At 42.5% G+C, this 26,237-nt stretch overlaps 1 long non-coding RNA gene and 1 pseudogene across 2 annotated transcripts in view; one reads left to right on the top strand and one right to left on the bottom strand.

Moving 5' to 3' along the window:
• The window catches only part of LOC308413020, a 219,212-nt pseudogene that overhangs the window by 132,538 nt on the left and 60,437 nt on the right, over positions 1-26,237 (bottom strand). The gene's annotated exons all lie outside the window — the stretch shown is intronic.
• LOC308383420 lies at positions 1,896-5,802 on the top strand. The gene is made up of 5 exons (XR_013969144.1): positions 1,896-2,014; positions 2,613-2,664; positions 3,345-3,492; positions 3,757-3,925; positions 4,037-5,802. It is a non-coding gene; the product is annotated as an uncharacterized lncRNA (long non-coding RNA).

Below are 26,237 nucleotides of genomic sequence, written 5' to 3' on the forward strand. Positions count from 1 at the left end.
TCAGGCCTTTGCCAAACATGATGGCATGCTGAAGAGGTAATCAAACCATTTTATTCAGCTGTGTTGGAGTAGGGATGCATCTAAAAGCTGCAGGATAGTAGCTCTTGAGGACTGGGATTGGGCAGCCCTGCCTTAAACAATTAACATTATATTACAAATCACATATAACAACATCTGCAGTGGCCACCGCAAACTAACCAGATTGTGGATTGAACCAAGAACTTTCTTGCTGTTAGACAAGAGCACTAACCACCACGCCAACAAGCTGTCAATCCAGGATTAACAAAAGTAGGAAAGCTAGGAAAGTCGTCCTTCATGGCCCACCATATCCCAGAATTCCTAGCACGGCCCAGCCAATTCCAGTTTCCAACAATGGTGGCTGGTTTTTAATAACACTCTTATTGCTCTTTCTTTCTTTCTTTCTGGGTCACAAAATGAACTTTTAACATATTTTCGAGCGAGAATGTAGCTGTGTAAACTTCAAATATCTGCACGGTTTATCAAGACATCACATATTTGTAAGAGTGCTCCGATGTTGTCGGAGATGACTGTTACTCGCCAGCTCGATAGCTACTCTGGAGCTCGAGGGTAACTAGAGCCACCAAGAAAAGCAAACTCCTGGTACATCATTTTAAGATGACCACGGTCTTTCGCTACTCAGGTTAAATATATAAATACTCAGGTAATATATAAGTCACTTACATAAACTAAAAATGTTGTTGATTGGCTGTTTCTATGTTTTATTTGTCCCTGAGTAAATTGGTATGGCTGAGATTAGATTAGATTAGATAAAGTCAAACTTTATTAAGTATAGGCATTCTGTGGCTCGTTGGTCTAGGCGTATAATTCTCGCTTATGGTGCAAGAGGTCCTTGCTTCAAATCCCCGACGAGCCCCCTAAACATGACGAGCTTTCAGCTTCATGGAATCCTTTGGCAAGTTACATTGCTTCTGGGGCATTGTGCTATCACCATGGAAACTCTAAAGATCGAGCTGAGTCAAGTTAAGCCAAGCTACACTGTAAAAAAGATCCGTATATTTAACAGTGAAAGACAGTAAAAACACAACAGGAAAAACCTGTTAACTATAAAACAGTTTAAAACTGTTGATTTGATGTGAAATTGCCGTAAATAAAGAAATGTAAAAAAACCGTAATATGTACATTATTTCTCTGAAAAAAATACATAAACCTACTGTAAATCACTCTTGCATAGTTTTTTTAACGGAAGATTCCAATAAAGTTTAGAACAGGCAAACACAATTTTTTTTACATTTATTTATTGAAAAAAATACAGGTTTTAATTGCTGAATGTAAGCATGGTTGTGCTGGTAATGGATACATGCTGTAATATGACTTTGTGATTTTTGCATTAATTTCACATAATAATAATAATGGATTAGATAGCGGTTTTCAAGAAGCCCAAAGCACTTTACATTAAATCCATTCTTGATTCATAGCACATTTAATACAGCATATTCATATAACAGGTACATATGTCCCAAGATCTTTATACTAGAAATGTATTAGGGCAATTTTTGGATGTAGTTTTTGTAAAGAATATGGGATGTAGCTGTTAAATCTACATTCTGTTGAACTCAATAAACCATGAGTTTAAAATGTAAAAGCTAACAACTACTTGAGAGACCTACAGCTAATGATAGACATACTATATTATTGAGTGAATTCATATAATCCCAAAAGTGTTAAAACAATAATCTGTTGTCTGTTCTATTTATTCATAGTTAATTATCATATGAAGAAAAAAGATTTTAAAAGCACCTCCTCCCAAAACTAGGCGTTTTCCCCTGACGTTTAGAGCACCGTTTCACATCAAGGCGCCTGATTTCAAACGGGCCAATCAGCGCACTGCGTCAGGCTCCACCGCAGATAACGTCTGTACAGCTCCACACAAGTTTTGCTTTGGACTACGGCAGCACGCTATCTTCATTTTCGTGGACTTGTTTCTCATTTTTTTTAATTTAACGTCTGCCACAGCTCGTCTTCAGTCACTACGGTAAGAAAATAATCCTACTTGGTTTATTTATCGACAGCATTGTGTTGTAGGCAGTGAAGGCGCAAATGATAAATTTACGTTAGCTTTAGCTCGTTTCTAGCATTAGCGTTAGCTACATCAGGCTGAAAAGAGCCTTGCAAAACCAGCAGTGCGCGTTTTGAGACGTGTTTTGGAGACGGGTGTATTAATGGAAACCGTCTAATTAGTATAGCTATATTTGAATGCTTTGTCTAAATGCGGCCTGGATTTTCCCGCCTTGTTTGACATCCGGCTGAAGCTTTAAGTTAGCTAGCCTCGCAGCTGTGTCATATTGATTATGTATTTTTGCAGCATATGTGGAGAATCGGTTCAGTCCGTGAAAGCTTATGTTTTGCATTGCAGACTGCATCGTAATGAACCCCGGTGTATTTTTAAATGTGTTGAAGTAAGTTGTAAGCAGGTATTTTCTGGATATGCTGCTTTAAAGTCTCACTTCTACCGCCACCACACTGGTACCGCAACTGTTTCTCAGAATGCTACCTTAATGGGTTTGAATTGCACTGTCTCACTTTGTGAATGCCAGTGTGAGGGAACCAAAGCTTTGATTGCTCACTTACAGGAACACATAGAAGAGGGACGGCATGTAACTCGTCCAGTGAGAGGATGCCAAAGTGAGTTCTCTGTAAAATCTACATTTACCTCCCATATGTCTAGAAAACACAAACGTTAGGAAAATGTGATTTGTGGTTTAAACAAAGATACTCAGAGTCCATCTACAAGTGCCACCATGCAGGAAGGTGCCAGTGTATCAGATATAGAAGACCCTGGTATGGATGGGTCTAATTTCAGTGACCTGTATCTCAGAAATGTATGTATGTTTTACATTAAACTACAGGGACAGCATCTTCTGCCAGCATCTACCATTCAAACCATTGTTGAAGAAATACAAAATATACATGAATTGGGACAGATGTATACATTGAATAGACTAAGGTCACTTCTAAAAGATATGTCAGTTTCAGATGAAGACATAAAAATCTGTGACACAGTAAAACAATCTGACTTGTTCTCAGCTTGTCACACAGGGCCCATGAGAACTGCTTATTCAAGAGTTCAGTGCTTTAAAGATGTGTTCAAGTATGTTGAACCCAGAAAAGTGTTTTTGGGCAGGGACGAGAACAGGATGGAGAGATTTTCCTATTATGTTCCTCTGCTAAATATTTTGAAGGGCATGCTGGAATCAAGTTTTTGGCAAGGTCTCATATCAGTGAATCCTAATAATGTTTCAAGACCAGATGTTCTCAGGGACTGTTGTGATGGTAACGTGTTTCTGTCAAACAAATTTTTTCAGGAAAATCCACATTGCCTCAAGCTGGTTCTATACCAGGATGCATTTGAAGTGGTGAACCCACTTGGTTCTGCCAAAAAGAAGCACAAGGTTTTGGCTGTGTACTTCTCTCTACTCAACATCCCACTAACACCCTTCATCATTGTTTGCGGTAAGCTGAAAGAGCAAAATTCAACGTTTTTTTTTTTTTTTGTTGTAACTGCCACGTTCTTGTACTCTTGGCTTGTTTAGTTTCATGTTCTGTTGCTTCCTCACTAATACACTGGATAACACAACCATATAAGTTCAACTAGTAACATAACTCATCCTATGATCCATGTAACAAGTATCTCTGTATTTGTATATATGACTGACATTAAAGCTCTTGTTATTAAATTTTTTAATTTGTTGTTGTTGTTGTTGTGTTAATTCTCAGGTTCCTCCTGCTTCGCTGCTGAGACATTCATGTTGAGCATTGACAAGAAGACTGTCAACGACCGCATCACAACCTTCACCTCTGCTATCTGCCTAATGTTTGGCAGTTACTGCTGCTTTAACATACACTACCCTGTAGAACTACGATCAACACTGGAGTTCCTTCAACGGTAAAATTTATTTTATTATGGATTTATTTTTGTGCTTTTCAAACTTGGCCATTTGATATCCCACCTCAGGTTGTTAATTTCCTCAATCTCTCTCGCCCTTTTTTCATGAAGGTGTTTCTTTTCCATAAATCCAGAGAGAGGCACCAAGGTTGAATCCAAGAAGAAAAAAGTGTTCTCAGTCAATCCCAGAGTCCTCACTCTCATCTCAGACATTGCTGACCATGAGTGGATCTAGTCCTACCCCTCTTGTTTGAGACAGTGATAAAGGTATACTATGTTACATACTCTACAGATGTTCTGTTTTTGAAACAATTGTTACATTTCTGATTGTGAGTGGGAAGTTTAACAATGTGAAGTTTTACTAGACACAATTTGTAAAAGTACATGGTCTACTTTTGATTCACTGTTTTATATCTGAAAAATGTATCTGGTAAAAATGTGGTAAACCTGTGATTTTTGTTTCTTGGATTTTAATTTTCCCAGTTTTAAAGATATTTGTATTCCAATAGTGTAAAAGTATGCTGCATGTACATTAGGGCTGCCACGATTTGTCGACTAGTCACGATTACGTCGACTATCAAAATCGTCGACGACTGATTTAATAGTCGACGCGTCGTTTGAAACTTTGTAAGATCACAAAAGACGCAGGAATAAGTGGCAGGATTTAAGAGTGTAATAACGGACTGAAACAGAAGATGGCAGCATTGCATGTACAAGGATGTCAGCTACCGTTAAACCCCGAAGAAGAAGAAGAAGAAGAAGAAGAAGCAGCTGTGTCCCAGAATTCATAGCGCGGCCCAGCGCAGTTTCCAACAATGGCGGCAGCTAGTTAGTTTTAATGTTACTCTTATTCTTCTTTCTGGGTCACAAAATAAACGTTTAACATATTTTCAGGCGAGAATGTAGCTGTGTAAACCTCAAATATCTGCTCAGTTTATCAGGACACCACATATTTTCAAAAGCGCTCCGACGTTTTCGGAGACATCTGTTACCCACTAGCTCGTTAGCGAGCCGGGGGCTAGGCTCACTAGCGCCGTGAGAACACCGGACTCCCCACAAATCGTTTTCAAACCCACCGCTGTCTTTCGCTACTCAGGTTAAATATATATGAGTCACTTAGATAACTTAAAATGTTATTGTTTGGCTTTTTTTTTTTTTTAGTATTTTATTTGTTCCTGAGTAAATCAGTTTGTCTGAGATTAAAGTTATAGTTTTTGCACAGCTGAATAAACGTCAAGCAGACAGCTGATTATCAGAAGTGTGAGATGCTCCAGAATATACTCCAGTGTCCTGTTATAGTTTAGATAGCAAGGAGTTTATTAAACTTCACCGAAACAATCTGCAAATTTCATAAAAATTTAACAAACTATCATCTTGTCTTTACTTTTAGTGAGCACATACCTTAAACACTTAAAGCTGTAAGCTAATGATAGTTATATAAGAGCAGATGCTGCTGGTGCAATAAGCTGTAGTTTTACGTCTAATGGATGATGATCTGATTAGTCGACTAATCGCAAAAGTAATCGGTGACTAGTCGACTATCAAAATAATCGTTTGTGGCAGCCCTAATGTACATTGCTGGCATTTTCAGGTTTACTGCTCAGTTCTGTGTGAAAAATATGTGGGTGTAAACTTGTTCCTGTAGTTTCTTCAATTCAGATTTTCTTTCAATTATAGAAAAAATCTTTAATTCTCTATATTTGTATTTGGGTAATTTGAAAAGTCAAGATTCTACGTGTACTGACATTTATGTAGTGAGAACAGCACCAAAACACTTAAAGGTGTCTGAATTGTCTGCTAAAGGTAATGTGAAGTATAATGTGTGCTCAACTTACAACACTGGTTTTGCACAGTTTGACAGAACTTGTAAGAATTCTGTGATTTCTCACTGTTACTGTCATGGAGATAACTAGTAACTATTTGTGATTTGTTGAGTACAAATGTAAATGTTTGATGTTCAAAACATCAAAGATGTTAAATAAAATACTTTTTTGGAAATTTAAGGTGGACATTTTTGTGTTACATTTAGTAATTTGAATAAAATCATGGTTTGTGTATTAAGCTTACAGAGTAGAACACTTAAGAACACTCTAGTCTAAAAACGGTTACAGAATAAAATTGTATTTTTTTATTTTTTGATAGTTAATTTTACAGGGAAAAAATGTTGTGTTTTCTGGCACAAACTTTATTTTATGTTATTTTCATGTTAATTCTAGGGAAAAACATTATTTTTTTCTTCAAGTTAAAACATTTTCTTCTACGGTAAAATATTGACCCTAGCACTGTTTTTAACCGTAAAATCAACAATAACAATACCTTGTTACCGTTAAAGAAGAAAATGTTTCACCCGTAATTTTACAGTAGATTTCTGGCAACCACAGCTGCCAGCGTTTTACCGTAAAATCTACAGGTTTTTTTTTTTTTTACAGTGTAGGTGGGTGCTAGTGGAAAAGGGCTATTGGAGAGCACAAAGTCTTATCGAAATTGAGGTAAAGACATTACGCTACATATGTGAAGGTCTCATAATGGTTTCACCTGAAACCTCTGCTGATATTTACCCACGCCTTTTTTCCACCCTTGGCTCATGTGATGTGTTTCATAGTTGGTCAACGACCCTGGTAAAGACAACCCGCTCTGGGTTTTAAATAGCTGGGACTCTCCAACGTTTAGTTTTAGATCTAACGAAGGTTCTCAGAGGAGAGGTGAAAGGTCTTCAAGGCACTTAGAGAATTCCAGCTGCTTTCTTTCAAAGCTCATCAGACTACCATGACGTGGATGACTGGGAACCCTTTTTTCTCATTCACTGTGTGCAGTCCCTCTGGAGTCATCCCTGTTGGAGCTTGTCAGTAGCAAAGGCCTGAAGGTACAAAAATGAATACTGAAGAGAGCTTAACACCATTCCTGCTTGAATTTGAAGGCCGATATAAGTCTATCCTTTCAGAGTTGCAGACTTGAACGCAGGCCTCCTGTGGCTCGTTGGTCTAGGCATATGATTCTCGCTTAGGGTGCGAGAGGTCCCGGGTTCAAATCCCGGACGAGCCCCCTTAAAATCACAAGCTCTAAGCTTCATGGAATTCTTTGGTAAGACACATTCCTTCTGGGGCATTGTAAATGTGTTGGGTGCCAAACCTTTCAATCAATCTTTATTTATAAAGCACTTTTCATATAGAAAAAATGTAGCACAAAGTGCTTTACATAGTTAAAAGCAGCCCACCCCACCCTCCAACTCACTCCCCACACTCTCAATACACATATATCCCCCCACCCCCACACACACACACACATACACACACGCGCACACTTAAAGAGTAAAAATTGGGCTGGGCTCGCATGAGCCAAGTGAGGAAACATTATAACAGAGAGCCGTCTGCACCGGGAGCCGGTCACAGACCGCAGCCTCCGGGCTGGGCACACAGCGGGAGGGAGGCAAAGGAGCCCCCCAACCAGGGTGAGAGGACCCCAGAGACCCAGCAGCCACGGTCAATAACAGCCCCGGTGCAGAGAGCGCCCTCCGAGGAAACACTGGAGATATGACGCAATACGATGTATACAGGGTAAAATGATAAAATAAATAAGAACAGGATACAATATAAATATAAATAGAGTAAGAAGATTAAAAACTGAATAAGAATAAAATCAAAAAATATTAGGTAAATCCTAAATTAATAATAGAATAACAGGATAGAATAAATAAGCATAAAAAATAAATAAACGCTAAGTAAAAGCTAAATTAAAAAGGTGGTCTTGAGCCTGTTCTTAAAAACATGTACGTTCTCTGCGGCCCTGAGCTCCTCCGGCAGGCTGTTCCACAGACGAGGACCATACCACTGAAAAGCTGCCTCTCCGTGAGTATGTGTCCTGACTTTAGGGACAATCAAAAGGCCAGTACCAGAGGACCTCAGGGTCCGCGAGGGTTCGTATGGTAAAAGCAGATCTGAGAGATAAGAAGGCCCAAGACCATTAAGACATTTAAAAACCAATAAAAGAACTTTAAAATCGATCCTGAAACACACGGGGAGCCAGTGCAGCGATTCTAAAACCGGTGTAATGTGGGCCCGCCCTCTGGTCTCCGTCAGCACACGAGCTGCCGAGTTTTGCAAGAGTTGTAAAGGTGAAATATTCTTCTTAGGAAGACCAGAGAGCAGGGCATTACAGTAATCAATGCGACTGGTAATAAAAGCATGCATCAGCATCTCCGTGTTGGCCCGAGAGAGAATAGGGCGGACTCTGGCTATATTTTTTAGATGATAAAATCCAATTTTGGTTACATGTTTAACATGTGGGATAAAACCAAGCTCAGAGTCAAAAATAACACCCAGGTTTTTCACTTGTAGCGAAGGACATAGTGAAAATGCCTGTAATTTAGACAAGAGTTTCTCTCTCTGAGCCTCAGGACCAACAATTAAAACTTCAGTTTTGTCCTGGTTAAGCTGTAAAAAGTTTTCTGCCATCCAAGATCTTATATCCAAGACACAGTTAAAAAGGGCATCCATTGGTCTGGTGTCATCAGGAGACACAGAGATGTACAGCTGCGTGTCATCAGCGTAACTGTGGACGTTCACTCCATGCCTCCTGATGACACTGCCGAGAGGCAACATATACAAATTAAAAAGTACAGGGCCTAGAACCGACCCTTGAGGCACACCACATGTCATTTTATGGATCTTAGAGGAGCATGTATCCATACTCACCATAAAAGATCTGTCAGAGAGATAGGAAGTGAACCAGTTGTGTATAGCACCAGAGAGACCCACCATGTGTTTTAGTCTGTTTAAAAGAATAGCATGGTCTACTGTATCAAAGGCTGCGCTTAGATCCAGTAGCACCAGGACTGAGAGCTTTTGGGCGTCCCAGTTACATCTAAGATCATTTAAAACCTTTAGGAGAGCAGTCTCTGTGCTGTGGTTCACCCTAAATCCAGACTGGAATATCTCCAGGATCTGTCTATCATTGAGAAAATCAGTAATCTGAGTAAAAACAAGTTTTTCTAAGACTTTACTTAAAAATGGTAAGTTGGATACAGGTCTGTAGTTATTAAAATCATTACAATCCAAATTGCTCTTCTTCAGAAGGGGCCTCACCACCGCCGTTTTAAAGGCAGCAGGGAAGACACCCAACTGAAGAGAGCAATTCATCATGTATAAAAGCTCAGCCTCAAAAAATCCATAAAGTGTTTTAAAGAGTGAAGAAGGAATTGGATCTAAAAGACATGTGGTGGGTCTCACTGTGGAGAAAACCTTCTGAAAGTTCTCAGCATTAACCAGGACAAAGCTGTCCAGTGTCTCCTCAGGTACAATCGAGCCCTCAGATGTGTTTACAATCATATCGCGATTAGATAAAATATCAGATCTGATGGCGCTGATCTTTCCCCTGAAGTGGTCTGCAAACTGCTCACAGAGCGAGTCTGTGGGGGTTCTTTGGGAGCTTTTAAAATCAGGGTTAAATAAATGATCTATGGTGGAAAAGAGGACCTTGGGATTATTTTTGTTAATACTGATTATTTTGGCGAAGTATGAATTTCTTGACTTCCTTAATGTATTATTGTACATTTTAAGTTGCTCGGAAAATATTTGATGGTTGATATTATTTTTATTTTTCCTCCATCTCCTTTCTGGTGCCCTGCAATTTCTTTTGAGAGGACACACTCTGGACCTGGTCATCACCCATGGGCTGTCCACCAGCGTGTGTCCTCTGTTGTGAGTCGGCTGCGTGACGTGCTGGATAAAATCCAAACAGTGAAGAATGTTTAAGAATTCTTTTGTTGCAGGGTCAGAAGGATTATCTATGTGCAGGTTAAAATCACCGGTTAAAATTATCATATTATATTTTGAATGTATGTTTGTTAAAAATTCTGAGAATACCTTGATAAAAGCAGCGCTGTCTTTAGGTGGTCTATAAATTGTGACAGATAAAACTGGAGGGCTGCTGAAAACAATAGCATGGAATTCAAAAGTGGTAAAATGATCAAATAAAATTTGTTTGGTGGTGAGTGTGTTGTTGGCTAAAGATGCAGTCCCACCACCTCTCTCACCACTTCTAATAGAAAAAGAGAAATTAAAATTTGGTGGGGAGGCCTCAGTGAGAACAACTGGTGCATCCGAGCCCAGCCATGTTTCAGTTAAAAATAAACAGTCAAGTTTATTATCTAAAATTAAATCATTAATAATAAAAGACTTGTTCGACAGAGAGCGTACATTTAAAAGTGCCATACTGATTGAGACTGGTGGATTATTGACAATAGAGTTGAATGGATGTTGATATTTTTGAAGAGGCCGGAGGTTATTAATGTTTTTGGAGTTACTGGATTTATGATAATTCTGTTGCTCTCTGTTTGTGATTATGACGGGTATTGTGTTGACTGTGGGAGAGAAAGGTCCTAGTCCAGAGTTTTGTGTATTACTGTTAAAAGTGGAACAAATATAGGAGCTGGGACCAGGGGAACATCAGTCAGTGGCAGACAGTGGCGATGTGCGGGAGTGCTGTACGCCAAATGCCAAATTGGCGGACAGCAAACGGCGTCCCCAGGCGTTGAGGTGGAGCCCGTCTGCCCCAAAAAGATGCCTCCTCTCCCAGAAGGCATCAAAGTTGTTAATAAAACCCACACTGTGGGAGACACAGGCAGAGGAAAGCCAGGTGTTAAGGCTGAGCAGCCGGCTGAAACGGCCTATCCCTCTGCCACAGGTGGGGGTGGGCCCAGAGATAAAAGCACTCACCTGCAACTGACCAAGAAGGCTGAAGAGTTCGAGGAAGTCCAACTTCAGCAGCTCAGATTGCTGTTTGGGGATATCATTGGTGCCGATGTGGATGATGAGCCGGTTAACCTGTGGGTGGGATGCCAGAATGTTGGGAATTCTGTCCACTATGTCAACAACAGTGGCTCCCGGGAACGACAGCGTGAGCGCCCCCCTCATCCGCACGTTCCTGACAATGGAATCCCCGAGGACCAGCGTGGAGAGAGGAGGTGCCACCGAGGGCTGTTGGCCATCTGAGACGCCCGCGCCGCGACACCGGGGGTGTTCAGATGGAGATGCGCCAGCCGGACTGCGTGAGTGACTCCCAGGTAGCCACGCCGTGGGTCCTCTTCTCCGAGGAGCCGGGGTAAAGCACAGCTCTCCGCGGTGAGTTTGCACCACAGCGTCGGGTTGCCCGCCGCGGCTCCGGGGGCGTAGTGGTGGAGATGGCGCAGACCTCAGCGACACAGCGGGATGGCGAGGGCTAGCGGTCAGAGGAGGAAAGTCCACAGGATCCAGGACATTGAATTTATTCTCCAATACTACCGCACCGGAGGGGTGAGGGTGCGAGAGACGGATTCTCCTGCCCCCTCTGCAGCCACCACGCGTCTCAACCATGGTCCATGGCGCTGGTTGGAGTGGAGTGGAGCTGACCAGAGCCTTGGGTCTGGCCCCTAGCTGAAACCAGGAGTTCTCGTCCTTGGCAGAAGCACCAGCGACGCAAGTTGAGAGCCTGTGTTGACTGTTGGGGGGATCTTGGGACACAGCAGCTGGATGGTGCACTGTGTCGGCTAGCTCAGCGCTAGTAGCGGTGGTTTGAGCTTTGCCAAGGAGGATCGTGTCAAGTTCGCATTCAGCCCCCTGGATTTGGTATAGCGTGGATATCCTTTGCTCCAGCTTGATCACTTGTTGACTCAGGTTGATGCAGCTTTCACAGCTGGATGTTGAGGTAAGTGGTGCCATTCCGGAATCTCGTACCGGCGACAGCATCAAAAACAAAAACAGACACTGCCACTTTAGCTTACGTTAGCTAAAAAGTCAGTCGTGATGCAGCAAGAAAAGAGTTTTCAGATCAATATCCAGCAAATGCAAAACCAAGCTTTCGTCAGCCTTGATAACTTTTAGCCGAGCAAAATATCACAGATCCGCACGGAGGTTACGGTGGAAGTCTACCTCCTCTTCATGTCACTTCATGTGACATGTGAAATGGCTTCCCAATGATCAGTGTGGGTCATCCTTCACCACTGCAGGTCAGCTTAAAAGACACAAACGAGTCCACACAGGAGAGAAACCATACAAGTGATGTGTGACACCAATTTGTCTTTCTAAAATAACGTTTTTGATTTTGTGAAGGAGTCACTCTCATGACTCATTGAGTGATGCCATTGACTGCACAGTCCCTGCCACGCAATCTGTATATGTCACATTTTGAGATTGCCTTGGAAACCTTACTGGGCAGGTACTAAAAAAATACCTGTAACCAGGTACTATCACCTAATGGAAACTTTAAAGATCGAGCTGAGTCAAGTTAAGCAGAGCTAGGTAGGTGCAAGTGGAAAAGGGCTATTAGAGATCACAAAGTCTGATCGAAATTGAGGCCATTCAATTTCGGTGTAAAGACGTTAAACTACATATGTGAAGGTCTCATAATGGTTTAACATCTGCTGATAATTACCCACACCTTTTTTCCACCCCTTGGCTCATGTGATGTGTTTCATAGTTGGTCAACGACCCTGGTAAAGACAACCCGCTCTGGGTTTTAAATACCTGGGACTCTCCAACGTTTAGTTTTAGATCTAACGAAGGTTCTCAGAGGAGAGGTGAAAGGTCTTCAAGGCACTTAGAGAATTCCAGCTGCTTTCTTTCAAAACTCATCAGACTACCATGACGTTGATGACCGGGAACCCTTTTTTCTCATTCACTGTGTGCAGTCCCTCTGGAGTCATCCCTGTTGGAGCTTGTCAGTAGCAAAGTCCTGAAGGTACAAAAATGAATACTGAAGAGAGCTTAAAAACATTCCTGCTTGAATTTGAAGGCCGATTTAAGTCTATCCTTTCAGAGTTGAAGAGTTAAGCACATGCTACCTGTGGCTCGTTGGTCTAGGCGTATGATTCTCGCTTTGGGTGCGAGAGGTCCTGGGTTCAAATCCCGGACGAGCCCCCTTAAACTCACAAGCTCTTAGCTTCATGGAATTCTTTGCTAAGACACATTCCTTCTGGGACATTGTAAATGTGTTGTGTGCCAAACCTTCCAATGTTATGTGTGACACCAATTTGTCTTTCTAAAATAACCTTTTTGATTTTGTGAAAGAGTCACTCTCATGACTCATTGAGTGATGCCATTGACTGCACAGTCCCTGCCACGCAATCTGTATATGTCACATTTTGAGATTGCCTTGGAAACCTTACTGGGCAGGTACTAAAAAAATACCTGTAACCAGGTACTATCACCTAATGGAAACTCTAAAGATCGAGCTGAGTCAAGTTAAGCCAAGCTAGGTAGGTGCAAGTGGAAAAGGGCTATTAGAGATCACAAAGTCTGATCGAAATTGAGGCCATTCAATTTCGGTGTAAAGACGTTAAACTACATATGTGAAGGTCTCATAATGGTTTCACCTCAAACCTCTGCTGATAATTACCCACGCCTTTTTTCCACCCTTGGCTCATGTGATGTGTTTCATAGTTGGTCAACGACCCTGGTAAAGACAACCCGCTCTGGGTTTTAAATACCTGGGACTCTCCAACGTTTAGTTTTAGATCTAACGAAGGTTCTCAGAGGAGAGGTGAAAGGTCTTCAAGGCACTTAGAGAATTCCAGCTGCTTTCTTTCAAAGCTCATCAGACTACCATGACGTGGATGACTGGGAACCCTTTTTTCTCATTCACTGTGTGCAGTCCCTCTGGAGTCATCCCTGTTGGAACTTGTCAGTAGCAAAGTCCTGAAGGTACAAAAATGAATACTGAAGAGAGCTTAAAAACATTCCTGCTTGAATTTGAAGGCCGATTTAAGTCTATCCTTTCAGAGTTCCAGACTTGAACGCAGGCCTCCTGTGGCTCGTTGGTCTAGGCGTATGATTCTCGCTTCGGGTGCGAGAGGTCCCGGGTTCAAATCCCGGACGATCCCCCTTAAAATCACAAGCTCTAAGCTTCATGGAATTCTTTGCTAAGACACATTCCTTCTGGGGCATTGTAAATGTGTTGGGTGCCAAACCTTTCAATGTGATCTGTGACACCAATTTGTCTTTCTAAAATAACCTTTTTGATTTTGTGAAAGAGTCACTCTCATGACTCATTGAGTGATGCCATTGACTGCACAGTCCCTGCCACGCAATCTGTATATGTCACATTTTGAGATTGCCTTGGAAACCTTACTGGGCAGGTACTAAAAAAATACCTGTAACCAGGTACTATCACCTAATGGAAACTTTAAAGATCGAGCTGAGTCAAGTTAAGCCAAGCTAGGTAGGTGCAAGTGGAAAAGGGCTATTAGAGATCACAAAGTCTGATCGAAATTGAGGCCATTCAATTTCGGTGTAAAGACGTTAAACTACATATGTGAAGGTCTCATAATGGTTTCACCTGAAACCTCTGCTGATAATCACCCACGCCTTTTTTCCACCCTTGGCTCATGTGATGTGTTTCATAGTTGGTCAACGACCCTGGTAAAGACAACCCGCTCTGGGGTTTAAATACCTGGGACTCTCAAACGTTTAGTTTTAGATCTAACGAAGGTTCTCAGAGGAGAGGTGAAAGGTCTTCAAGGCACTTAGAGAATTCCAGCTGCTTTCTTTCAAAGCTCATCAGACTACCATGACGTGGATGACTGGGAACCCTTTTTTCTCATTCACTGTGTGCAGTCCCTCTGGAGTCATCCCTGTTGGAGCTTGTCAGTAGCAAAGGCCTGAAGGTACAAAAAGGAATACTGAAGAGAGCTTAAAAACATTCCTGCTTGAATTTGAAGGCCGATTTAAGTCTATCCTTTCAGAGTTGCAGACTTAAACGCAGGCTTCCTGTGGCTCGTTGGTCTAGGCGTATGATTCTCGCTTTGGGTGCGAGAGGTCCCGGGTTCAAATCCCGGACGAGCCCCCTTAAAATCAGAACCTCTTAGCTTCATGGAATTCTTTGTTAAGACACATTCCTTCTGGGACATTGTAAATGTGTTGTGTGCCAAACCTTTCAATGTTATGTGTGACACCAATTTGTCTTTCTAAAATAACCTTTTTGATTTTGTGAAAGAGTCACTCTCATGACTCATTGAGTGATGCCATTGACTGCACAGTCCCTGCCACGCAATCTGTATATGTCACATTTTGAGATTGCCTTGGAAACCTTACTGGGCAGGTACTAAAAAAATACCTGTAACCAGGTACTATCACCTAATGGAAACTCTAAAGATCGAGCTGAGTCAAGTTAAGCCAAGCTAGGTAGGTGCAAGTGGAAAAGGGCTATTAGAGATCACAAAGTCTGATCGAAATTGAGGCCATTCAATTTCGGTGTAAAGACGTTAAACTACATATGTGAAGGTCTCATAATGGTTTCACCTCAAACCTCTGCTGATAATTACCCACGCCTTTTTTCCACCCTTGGCTCATGTGATGTGTTTCATAGTTGGTCAACGACCCTGGTAAAGACAACCCGCTCTGGGTTTTAAATACCTGGGACTCTCCAACGTTTAGTTTTAGATCTAACGAAGGTTCTCAGAGGAGAGGTGAAAGGTCTTCAAGGCACTTAGAGAATTCCAGCTGCTTTCTTTCAAAGCTCATCAGACTACCATGACGTGGATGACTGGGAACCCTTTTTTCTCATTCACTGTGTGCAGTCCCTCTGGAGTCATCCCTGTTGGAACTTGTCAGTAGCAAAGTCCTGAAGGTACAAAAATGAATACTGAAGAGAGCTTAAAAACATTCCTGCTTGAATTTGAAGGCCGATTTAAGTCTATCCTTTCAGAGTTCCAGACTTGAACGCAGGCCTCCTGTGGCTCGTTGGTCTAGGCGTATGATTCTCGCTTCGGGTGCGAGAGGTCCCGGGTTCAAATCCCGGACGAGCCCCCTTAAAATCACAAGCTCTAAGCTTCATGGAATTCTTTGCTAAGACACATTCCTTCTGGGGCATTGTAAATGTGTTGGGTGCCAAACCTTTCAATGTGATCTGTGACACCAATTTGTCTTTCTAAAATAACCTTTTTGATTTTGTGAAAGAGTCACTCTCATGACTCATTGAGTGATGCCATTGACTGCACAGTCCCTGCCACGCAATCTGTATATGTCACATTTTGAGATTGCCTTGGAAACCTTACTGGGAAGGTACTAAAAAAATACCTGTAACCAGGTACTATCACCTAATGGAAACTTTAAAGATCGAGCTGAGTCAAGTTAAGCCAAGCTAGGTAGGTGCAAGTGGAAAAGGGCTATTAGAGATCACAAAGTCTGATCGAAATTGAGGCCATTCAATTTCGGTGTAAAGACGTTAAACTACATATGTGAAGGTCTCATAATGGTTTCACCTGAAACCTCTGCTGATAATCACCCATGCCTTTTTTCCACCCTTGGCTCATGTGATGTGTTTCATAGTTGGTCAACGACCCTGGTAAAGACAACCCCCTCTGGGGTTTAAATACCTGGGACTCTCAAACGTTTAGTTTTAGATCTAACGAAGGTTCTCAGAGGAGAGGTGAAAGGTCTTCAAGGCACTTAGAGAATTCCAGCTGCTTTCTTTCAAAGCTCATCAGACTACCATGACGTGGATGACTGGGAACCCTTTTTTCTCATTCACTGTGTGCAGTCCCTCTGGAGTCATCCCTGTTGGAGCTTGTCAGTAGCAAAGGCCTGAAGGTACAAAAAGGAATACTGAAGAGAGCTTAAAAACATTCCTGCTTGAATTTGAAGGCCGATTTAAGTCTATCCTTTCAGAGTTGCAGACTTAAACGCAGGCTTCCTGTGGCTCGTTGGTCTAGGCGTATGATTCTCGCTTTGGGTGCGAGAGGTCCCGGGTTCAAATCCCGGACGAGCCCCCTTAAAATCAGAACCTCTTAGCTTCGTGGATTTCTTTGTTAAGACACATTCCTTCTGGGGCATTGTAAATGTGTTGTGTGCCAAACCTTTCAATGTTATGTGTGACACCAATTTGTCTTTCTAAAATAACGTTTTTGATTTTGTGAAAGAGTCACTCTCATGACTCATTGAGTGATGCCATTGACTGCACAGTCCCTGCCACGCAATCGGTATATGTCACATTTTGAGATTGCCTTGGAAAACTTACTGGACAGGTACTAAAAAAATACCTGTAACCAGGTACTATCACCTAATGGAAACTCTAAAGATCGAGCTGAGTCAAGTTAAGCCAAGCTAGGTAGGTGCAAGTGGAAAAGGGCTATTAGAGATCACAAAGTCTGATCGAAATTGAGGCCATTCAATTTCGGTGTAAAGACGTTAAACTACATATGTGAAGGTCTCATAATGGTTTGACCTCTGCTGATAATTACCCACACCTTTTTTCCACCCCTTGGCTCATGTGATGTGTTTCATAGTTGGTCAACGACCCTGGTAAAGACAACCCGCTCTGGGTTTTAAATACCTGGGACTCTCCAACGTTTAGTTTTAGATCTAACGAAGGTTCTCAGAGGAGAGGTGAAAGGTCTTCAAGGCACTTAGAGAATTCCAGCTGCTTTCTTTCAAAGCTCATCAGACTACCATGACGTGGATGACTGGGAACCCTTTTTTCTCATTCACTGTGTGCAGTCCCTCTGGAGTCATCCCTGTTGGAGCTTGTCAGTAGCAAAGGCCTGAAGGTACAAAAATGAATACTGAAGAGAGCTTAAAAACATTCCTGCTTGAATTTGAAGGCCGATTTAAGTCTATCCTTTCAGAGTTGCAGACTTAAACGCAGGCTTCCTGTGGCTCGTTGGTCTAGGCGTATGATTCTCGCTTAGGGTGCGAGAGGTCCCGGGTTCAAATCCCGGACGAGCCCCCTTAAAATCAGAACCTCTTAGCTTCATGGAATTCTTTGGTAAGACACATTCCTTCTGGGGCATTGTAAAAGTGTTGTGTGCCCAACCTTTCAATGTTATGTGTGACACCAATTTGTCTTTCTAAAATAACCTTTTTGATTTTGTGAAAGAGTCACTCTCATGACTCATTGAGTGATGCCATTGACTGCACAGTCCCTGCCACGCAATCTGTATATGTCACATTTTGAGATTGCCTTGGAAACCTTACTGGGCAGGTACTAAAAAAATACCTGTAACCAGGTACTATCACCTAATGGAAACTCTAAAGATCGAGCTGAGTCAAGTTAAGCCAAGCTAGGTAGGTGCAAGTGGAAAAGGGCTATTAGAGATCACAAAGTCTGATCGAAATTGAGGCCATTCAATTTCGGTGTAAAGACGTTAAACTACATATGTGAAGGTCTCATAATGGTTTCACCTCAAACCTCTGCTGATAATTACCCACGCCTTTTTTCCACCCTTGGCTCATGTGATGTGTTTCATAGTTGGTCAACGACCCTGGTAAAGACAACCCGCTCTGGGTTTTAAATACCTGGGACTCTCCAACGTTTAGTTTTAGATCTAACGAAGGTTCTCAGAGGAGAGGTGAAAGGTCTTCAAGGCACTTAGAGAATTCCAGCTGCTTTCTTTCAAAGCTCATCAGACTACCATGACGTGGATGACTGGGAACCCTTTTTTCTCATTCACTGTGTGCAGTCCCTCTGGAGTCATCCCTGTTGGAACTTGTCAGTAGCAAAGTCCTGAAGGTACAAAAATGAATACTGAAGAGAGCTTAAAAACATTCCTGCTTGAATTTGAAGGCCGATTTAAGTCTATCCTTTCAGAGTTCCAGACTTGAACGCAGGCCTCCTGTGGCTCGTTGGTCTAGGCGTATGATTCTCGCTTCGGGTGCGAGAGGTCCCGGGTTCAAATCCCGGACGAGCCCCCTTAAAATCACAAGCTCTAAGCTTCATGGAATTCTTTGCTAAGACACATTCCTTCTGGGGCATTGTAAATGTGTTGGGTGCCAAACCTTTCAATGTGATCTGTGACACCAATTTGTCTTTCTAAAATAACCTTTTTGATTTTGTGAAAGAGTCACTCTCATGACTCATTGAGTGATGCCATTGACTGCACAGTCCCTGCCACGCAATCTGTATATGTCACATTTTGAGATTGCCTTGGAAACCTTACTGGGCAGGTACTAAAAAAATACCTGTAACCAGGTACTATCACCTAATGGAAACTTTAAAGATCGAGCTGAGTCAAGTTAAGCCAAGCTAGGTAGGTGCAAGTGGAAAAGGGCTATTAGAGATCACAAAGTCTGATCGAAATTGAGGCCATTCAATTTCGGTGTAAAGACGTTAAACTACATATGTGAAGGTCTCATAATGGTTTCACCTGAAACCTCTGCTGATAATCACCCACGCCTTTTTTCCACCCTTGGCTCATGTGATGTGTTTCATAGTTGGTCAACGACCCTGGTAAAGACAACCCCCTCTGGGGTTTAAATACCTGGGACTCTCAAACGTTTAGTTTTAGATCTAACGAAGGTTCTCAGAGGAGAGGTGAAAGGTCTTCAAGGCACTTAGAGAATTCCAGCTGCTTTCTTTCAAAGCTCATCAGACTACCATGACGTGGATGACTGGGAACCCTTTTTTCTCATTCACTGTGTGCAGTCCCTCTGGAGTCATCCCTGTTGGAGCTTGTCAGTAGCAAAGGCCTGAAGGTACAAAAAGGAATACTGAAGAGAGCTTAAAAACATTCCTGCTTGAATTTGAAGGCCGATTTAAGTCTATCCTTTCAGAGTTGCAGACTTAAACGCAGGCTTCCTGTGGCTCGTTGGTCTAGGCGTATGATTCTCGCTTTGGGTGCGAGAGGTCCCGGGTTCAAATCCCGGACGAGCCCCCTTAAAATCAGAACCTCTTAGCTTCATGGAATTCTTTGTTAAGACACATTCCTTCTGGGACATTGTAAATGTGTTGTGTGCCAAACCTTTCAATGTTATGTGTGACACCAATTTGTCTTTCTAAAATAACCTTTTTGATTTTGTGAAAGAGTCACTCTCATGACTCATTGAGTGATGCCATTGACTGCACAGTCCCTGCCACGCAATCTGTATATGTCACATTTTGAGATTGCCTTGGAAACCTTACTGGGCAGGTACTAAAAAAATACCTGTAACCAGGTACTATCACCTAATGGAAACTCTAAAGATCGAGCTGAGTCAAGTTAAGCCAAGCTAGGTAGGTGCAAGTGGAAAAGGGCTATTAGAGATCACAAAGTCTGATCGAAATTGAGGCCATTCAATTTCGGTGTAAAGACGTTAAACTACATATGTGAAGGTCTCATAATGGTTTCACCTCAAACCTCTGCTGATAATTACCCACGCCTTTTTTCCACCCTTGGCTCATGTGATGTGTTTCATAGTTGGTCAACGACCCTGGTAAAGACAACCCGCTCTGGGTTTTAAATACCTGGGACTCTCCAACGTTTAGTTTTAGATCTAACGAAGGTTCTCAGAGGAGAGGTGAAAGGTCTTCAAGGCACTTAGAGAATTCCAGCTGCTTTCTTTCAAAGCTCATCAGACTACCATGACGTGGATGACTGGGAACCCTTTTTTCTCATTCACTGTGTGCAGTCCCTCTGGAGTCATCCCTGTTGGAACTTGTCAGTAGCAAAGTCCTGAAGGTACAAAAATGAATACTGAAGAGAGCTTAAAAACATTCCTGCTTGAATTTGAAGGCCGATTTAAGTCTATCCTTTCAGAGTTCCAGACTTGAACGCAGGCCTCCTGTGGCTCGTTGGTCTAGGCGTATGATTCTCGCTTCGGGTGCGAGAGGTCCCGGGTTCAAATCCCGGACGAGCCCCCTTAAAATCACAAGCTCTAAGCTTCATGGAATTCTTTGCTAAGACACATTCCTTCTGGGGCATTGTAAATGTGTTGTGTGCCAAACCTTTCAATGTGATCTGTGACACCAATTTGTCTTTCTAAAATAACCTTTTTGATTTTGTGAAAGAGTCACTCTCATGACTCATTGAGTGATGCCATTGACTGCACAGTCCCTGCCACGCAATCTGTATATGTCACATTTTGAGATTGCCTTGGAAACCTTACTGGGCAGGTACTAAAAAAATACCTGTAACCAGGTACTATCACCTAATGGAAACTTTAAAGATCGAGCTGAGTCAAGTTAAGCCAAGCTAGGTAGGTGCAAGTGGAAAAGGGCTATTAGAGATCACAAAGTCTGATCGAAATTGAGGCCATTCAATTTCGGTGTAAAGACGTTAAACTACATATGTGAAGGTCTCATAATGGTTTCACCTGAAACCTCTGCTGATAATCACCCACGCCTTTTTTCCACCCTTGGCTCATGTGATGTGTTTCATAGTTGGTCAACGACCCTGGTAAAGACAACCCCCTCTGGGGTTTAAATACCTGGGACTCTCAAACGTTTAGTTTTAGATCTAACGAAGGTTCTCAGAGGAGAGGTGAAAGGTCTTCAAGGCACTTAGAGAATTCCAGCTGCTTTCTTTCAAAGCTCATCAGACTACCATGACGTGGATGACTGGGAACCCTTTTTTCTCATTCACTGTGTGCAGTCCCTCTGGAGTCATCCCTGTTGGAGCTTGTCAGTAGCAAAGGCCTGAAGGTACAAAAAGGAATACTGAAGAGAGCTTAAAAACATTCCTGCTTGAATTTGAAGGCCGATTTAAGTCTATCCTTTCAGAGTTGCAGACTTAAACGCAGGCTTCCTGTGGCTCGTTGGTCTAGGCGTATGATTCTCGCTTTGGGTGCGAGAGGTCCCGGGTTCAAATCCCGGACGAGCCCCCTTAAAATCAGAACCTCTTAGCTTCGTGGAATTCTTTGTTAAGACACATTCCTTCTGGGGCATTGTAAATGTGTTGTGTGCCAAACCTTTCAATGTTATGTGTGACACCAATTTGTCTTTCTAAAATAACGTTTTTGATTTTGTGAAAGAGTCACTCTCATGACTCATTGAGTGATGCCATTGACTGCACAGTCCCTGCCACGCAATCGGTATATGTCACATTTTGAGATTGCCTTGGAAAACTTACTGGACAGGTACTAAAAAAATACCTGTAACCAGGTACTATCACCTAATGGAAACTTTAAAGATCGAGCTGAGTCAAGTTAAGCCAAGCTAGGTAGGTGCAAGTGGAAAAGGGCTATTAGAGATCACAAAGTCTGATCGAAATTGAGGCCATTCAATTTCGGTGTAAAGACGTTAAACTACATATGTGAAGGTCTCATAATGGTTTGACCTCTGCTGATAATTACCCACACCTTTTTTCCACCCCTTGGCTCATGTGATGTGTTTCATAGTTGGTCAACGACCCTGGTAAAGACAACCCGCTCTGGGTTTTAAATACCTGGGACTCTCCAACGTTTAGTTTTAGATCTAACGAAGGTTCTCAGAGGAGAGGTGAAAGGTCTTCAAGGCACTTAGAGAATTCCAGCTGCTTTCTTTCAAAGCTCATCAGACTACCATGACGTGGATGACTGGGAACCCTTTTTTCTCATTCACTGTGTGCAGTCCCTCTGGAGTCATCCCTGTTGGAGCTTGTCAGTAGCAAAGGCCTGAAGGTACAAAAATGAATACTGAAGAGAGCTTAAAAACATTCCTGCTTGAATTTGAAGGCCGATTTAAGTCTATCCTTTCAGAGTTGCAGACTTAAACGCAGGCTTCCTGTGGCTCGTTGGTCTAGGCGTATGATTCTCGCTTAGGGTGCGAGAGGTCCCGGGTTCAAATCCCGGACGATCCCCCTTAAAATCAGAACCTCTTAGCTTCATGGAATTCTTTGGTAAGACACATTCCTTCTGGGCCATTGTAAAAGTGTTGTGTGCCCAACCTTTCAATGTTATGTGTGACACCAATTTGTCTTTCTAAAATAACCTTTTTGATTTTGTGAAAGAGTCACTCTCATGACTCATTGAGTGATGCCATTGACTGCACAGTCCCTGCCACGCAATCTGTATATGTCACATTTTGAGATTGCCTTGGAAACCTTACTGGGCAGGTACTAAAAAAATACCTGTAACCAGGTACTATCACCTAATGGAAACTCTAAAGATCGAGCTGAGTCAAGTTAAGCCAAGCTAGGTAGGTGCAAGTGGAAAAGGGCTATTAGAGATCACAAAGTCTGATCGAAATTGAGGCCATTCAATTTCGGTGTAAAGACGTTAAACTACATATGTGAAGGTCTCATAATGGTTTCACCTCAAACCTCTGCTGATAATTACCCACGCCTTTTTTCCACCCTTGGCTCATGTGATGTGTTTCATAGTTGGTCAACGACCCTGGTAAAGACAACCCGCTCTGGGTTTTAAATACCTGGGACTCTCCAACGTTTAGTTTTAGATCTAACGAAGGTTCTCAGAGGAGAGGTGAAAGGTCTTCAAGGCACTTAGAGAATTCCAGCTGCTTTCTTTCAAAGCTCATCAGACTACCATGACGTGGATGACTGGGAACCCTTTTTTCTCATTCACTGTGTGCAGTCCCTCTGGAGTCATCCCTGTTGGAACTTGTCAGTAGCAAAGTCCTGAAGGTACAAAAATGAATACTGAAGAGAGCTTAAAAACATTCCTGCTTGAATTTGAAGGCCGATTTAAGTCTATCCTTTCAGAGTTCCAGACTTGAACGCAGGCCTCCTGTGGCTCGTTGGTCTAGGCGTATGATTCTCGCTTCGGGTGCGAGAGGTCCCGGGTTCAAATCCCGGACGAGCCCCCTTAAAATCACAAGCTCTAAGCTTCATGGAATTCTTTGCTAAGACACATTCCTTCTGGGGCATTGTAAATGTGTTGGGTGCCAAACCTTTCAATGTGATCTGTGACACCAATTTGTCTTTCTAAAATAACCTTTTTGATTTTGTGAAAGAGTCACTCTCATGACTCATTGAGTGATGCCATTGACTGCACAGTCCCTGCCACGCAATCTGTATATGTCACATTTTGAGATTGCCTTGGAAACCTTACTGGGCAGGTACTAAAAAAATACCTGTAACCAGGTACTATCACCTAATGGAAACTTTAAAGATCGAGCTGAGTCAAGTTAAGCCAAGCTAGGTAGGTGCAAGTGGAAAAGGGCTATTAGAGATCACAAAGTCTGATCGAAATTGAGGCCATTCAATTTCGGTGTAAAGACGTTAAACTACATATGTGAAGGTCTCATAATGGTTTCACCTGAAACCTCTGCTGATAATCACCCACGCCTTTTTTCCACCCTTGGCTCATGTGATGTGTTTCATAGTTGGTCAACGACCCTGGTAAAGACAACCCCCTCTGGGGTTTAAATACCTGGGACTCTCAAACGTTTAGTTTTAGATCTAACGAAGGTTCTCAGAGGAGAGGTGAAAGGTCTTCAAGGCACTTAGAGAATTCCAGCTGCTTTCTTTCAAAGCTCATCAGACTACCATGACGTGGATGACTGGGAACCCTTTTTTCTCATTCACTGTGTGCAGTCCCTCTGGAGTCATCCCTGTTGGAGCTTGTCAGTAGCAAAGGCCTGAAGGTACAAAAAGGAATACTGAAGAGAGCTTAAAAACATTCCTGCTTGAATTTGAAGGCCGATTTAAGTCTATCCTTTCAGAGTTGCAGACTTAAACGCAGGCTTCCTGTGGCTCGTTGGTCTAGGCGTATGATTCTCGCTTTGGGTGCGAGAGGTCCCGGGTTCAAATCCCGGACGAGCCCCCTTAAAATCAGAACCTCTTAGCTTCATGGAATTCTTTGTTAAGACACATTCCTTCTGGGACATTGTAAATGTGTTGTGTGCCAAACCTTTCAATGTTATGTGTGACACCAATTTGTCTTTCTAAAATAACCTTTTTGATTTTGTGAAAGAGTCACTCTCATGACTCATTGAGTGATGCCATTGACTGCACAGTCCCTGCCACGCAATCTGTATATGTCACATTTTGAGATTGCCTTGGAAACCTTACTGGGCAGGTACTAAAAAAATACCTGTAACCAGGTACTATCACCTAATGGAAACTCTAAAGATCGAGCTGAGTCAAGTTAAGCCAAGCTAGGTAGGTGCAAGTGGAAAAGGGCTATTAGAGATCACAAAGTCTGATCGAAATTGAGGCCATTCAATTTCGGTGTAAAGACGTTAAACTACATATGTGAAGGTCTCATAATGGTTTCACCTCAAACCTCTGCTGATAATTACCCACGCCTTTTTTCCACCCTTGGCTCATGTGATGTGTTTCATAGTTGGTCAACGACCCTGGTAAAGACAACCCGCTCTGGGTTTTAAATACCTGGGACTCTCCAACGTTTAGTTTTAGATCTAACGAAGGTTCTCAGAGGAGAGGTGAAAGGTCTTCAAGGCACTTAGAGAATTCCAGCTGCTTTCTTTCAAAGCTCATCAGACTACCATGACGTGGATGACTGGGAACCCTTTTTTCTCATTCACTGTGTGCAGTCCCTCTGGAGTCATCCCTGTTGGAACTTGTCAGTAGCAAAGTCCTGAAGGTACAAAAATGAATACTGAAGAGAGCTTAAAAACATTCCTGCTTGAATTTGAAGGCCGATTTAAGTCTATCCTTTCAGAGTTCCAGACTTGAACGCAGGCCTCCTGTGGCTCGTTGGTCTAGGCGTATGATTCTCGCTTCGGGTGCGAGAGGTCCCGGGTTCAAATCCCGGACGAGCCCCCTTAAAATCACAAGCTCTAAGCTTCATGGAATTCTTTGCTAAGACACATTCCTTCTGGGGCATTGTAAATGTGTTGGGTGCCAAACCTTTCAATGTGATCTGTGACACCAATTTGTCTTTCTAAAATAACCTTTTTGATTTTGTGAAAGAGTCACTCTCATGACTCATTGAGTGATGCCATTGACTGCACAGTCCCTGCCACGCAATCTGTATATGTCACATTTTGAGATTGCCTTGGAAACCTTACTGGGAAGGTACTAAAAAAATACCTGTAACCAGGTACTATCACCTAATGGAAACTTTAAAGATCGAGCTGAGTCAAGTTAAGCCAAGCTAGGTAGGTGCAAGTGGAAAAGGGCTATTAGAGATCACAAAGTCTGATCGAAATTGAGGCCATTCAATTTCGGTGTAAAGACGTTAAACTACATATGTGAAGGTCTCATAATGGTTTCACCTGAAACCTCTGCTGATAATCACCCACGCCTTTTTTCCACCCTTGGCTCATGTGATGTGTTTCATAGTTGGTCAACGACCCTGGTAAAGACAACCCCCTCTGGGGTTTAAATACCTGGGACTCTCAAACGTTTAGTTTTAGATCTAACGAAGGTTCTCAGAGGAGAGGTGAAAGGTCTTCAAGGCACTTAGAGAATTCCAGCTGCTTTCTTTCAAAGCTCATCAGACTACCATGACGTGGATGACTGGGAACCCTTTTTTCTCATTCACTGTGTGCAGTCCCTCTGGAGTCATCCCTGTTGGAGCTTGTCAGTAGCAAAGGCCTGAAGGTACAAAAAGGAATACTGAAGAGAGCTTAAAAACATTCCTGCTTGAATTTGAAGGCCGATTTAAGTCTATCCTTTCAGAGTTGCAGACTTAAACGCAGGCTTCCTGTGGCTCGTTGGTCTAGGCGTATGATTCTCGCTTTGGGT

Source organism: Rhamphochromis sp. 'chilingali' (assembly GCF_963969265.1).
Source record: "Rhamphochromis sp. 'chilingali' genome assembly, chromosome: 16".
Lineage (NCBI taxonomy): Eukaryota > Metazoa > Chordata > Actinopteri > Cichliformes > Cichlidae > Rhamphochromis > Rhamphochromis sp. 'chilingali'.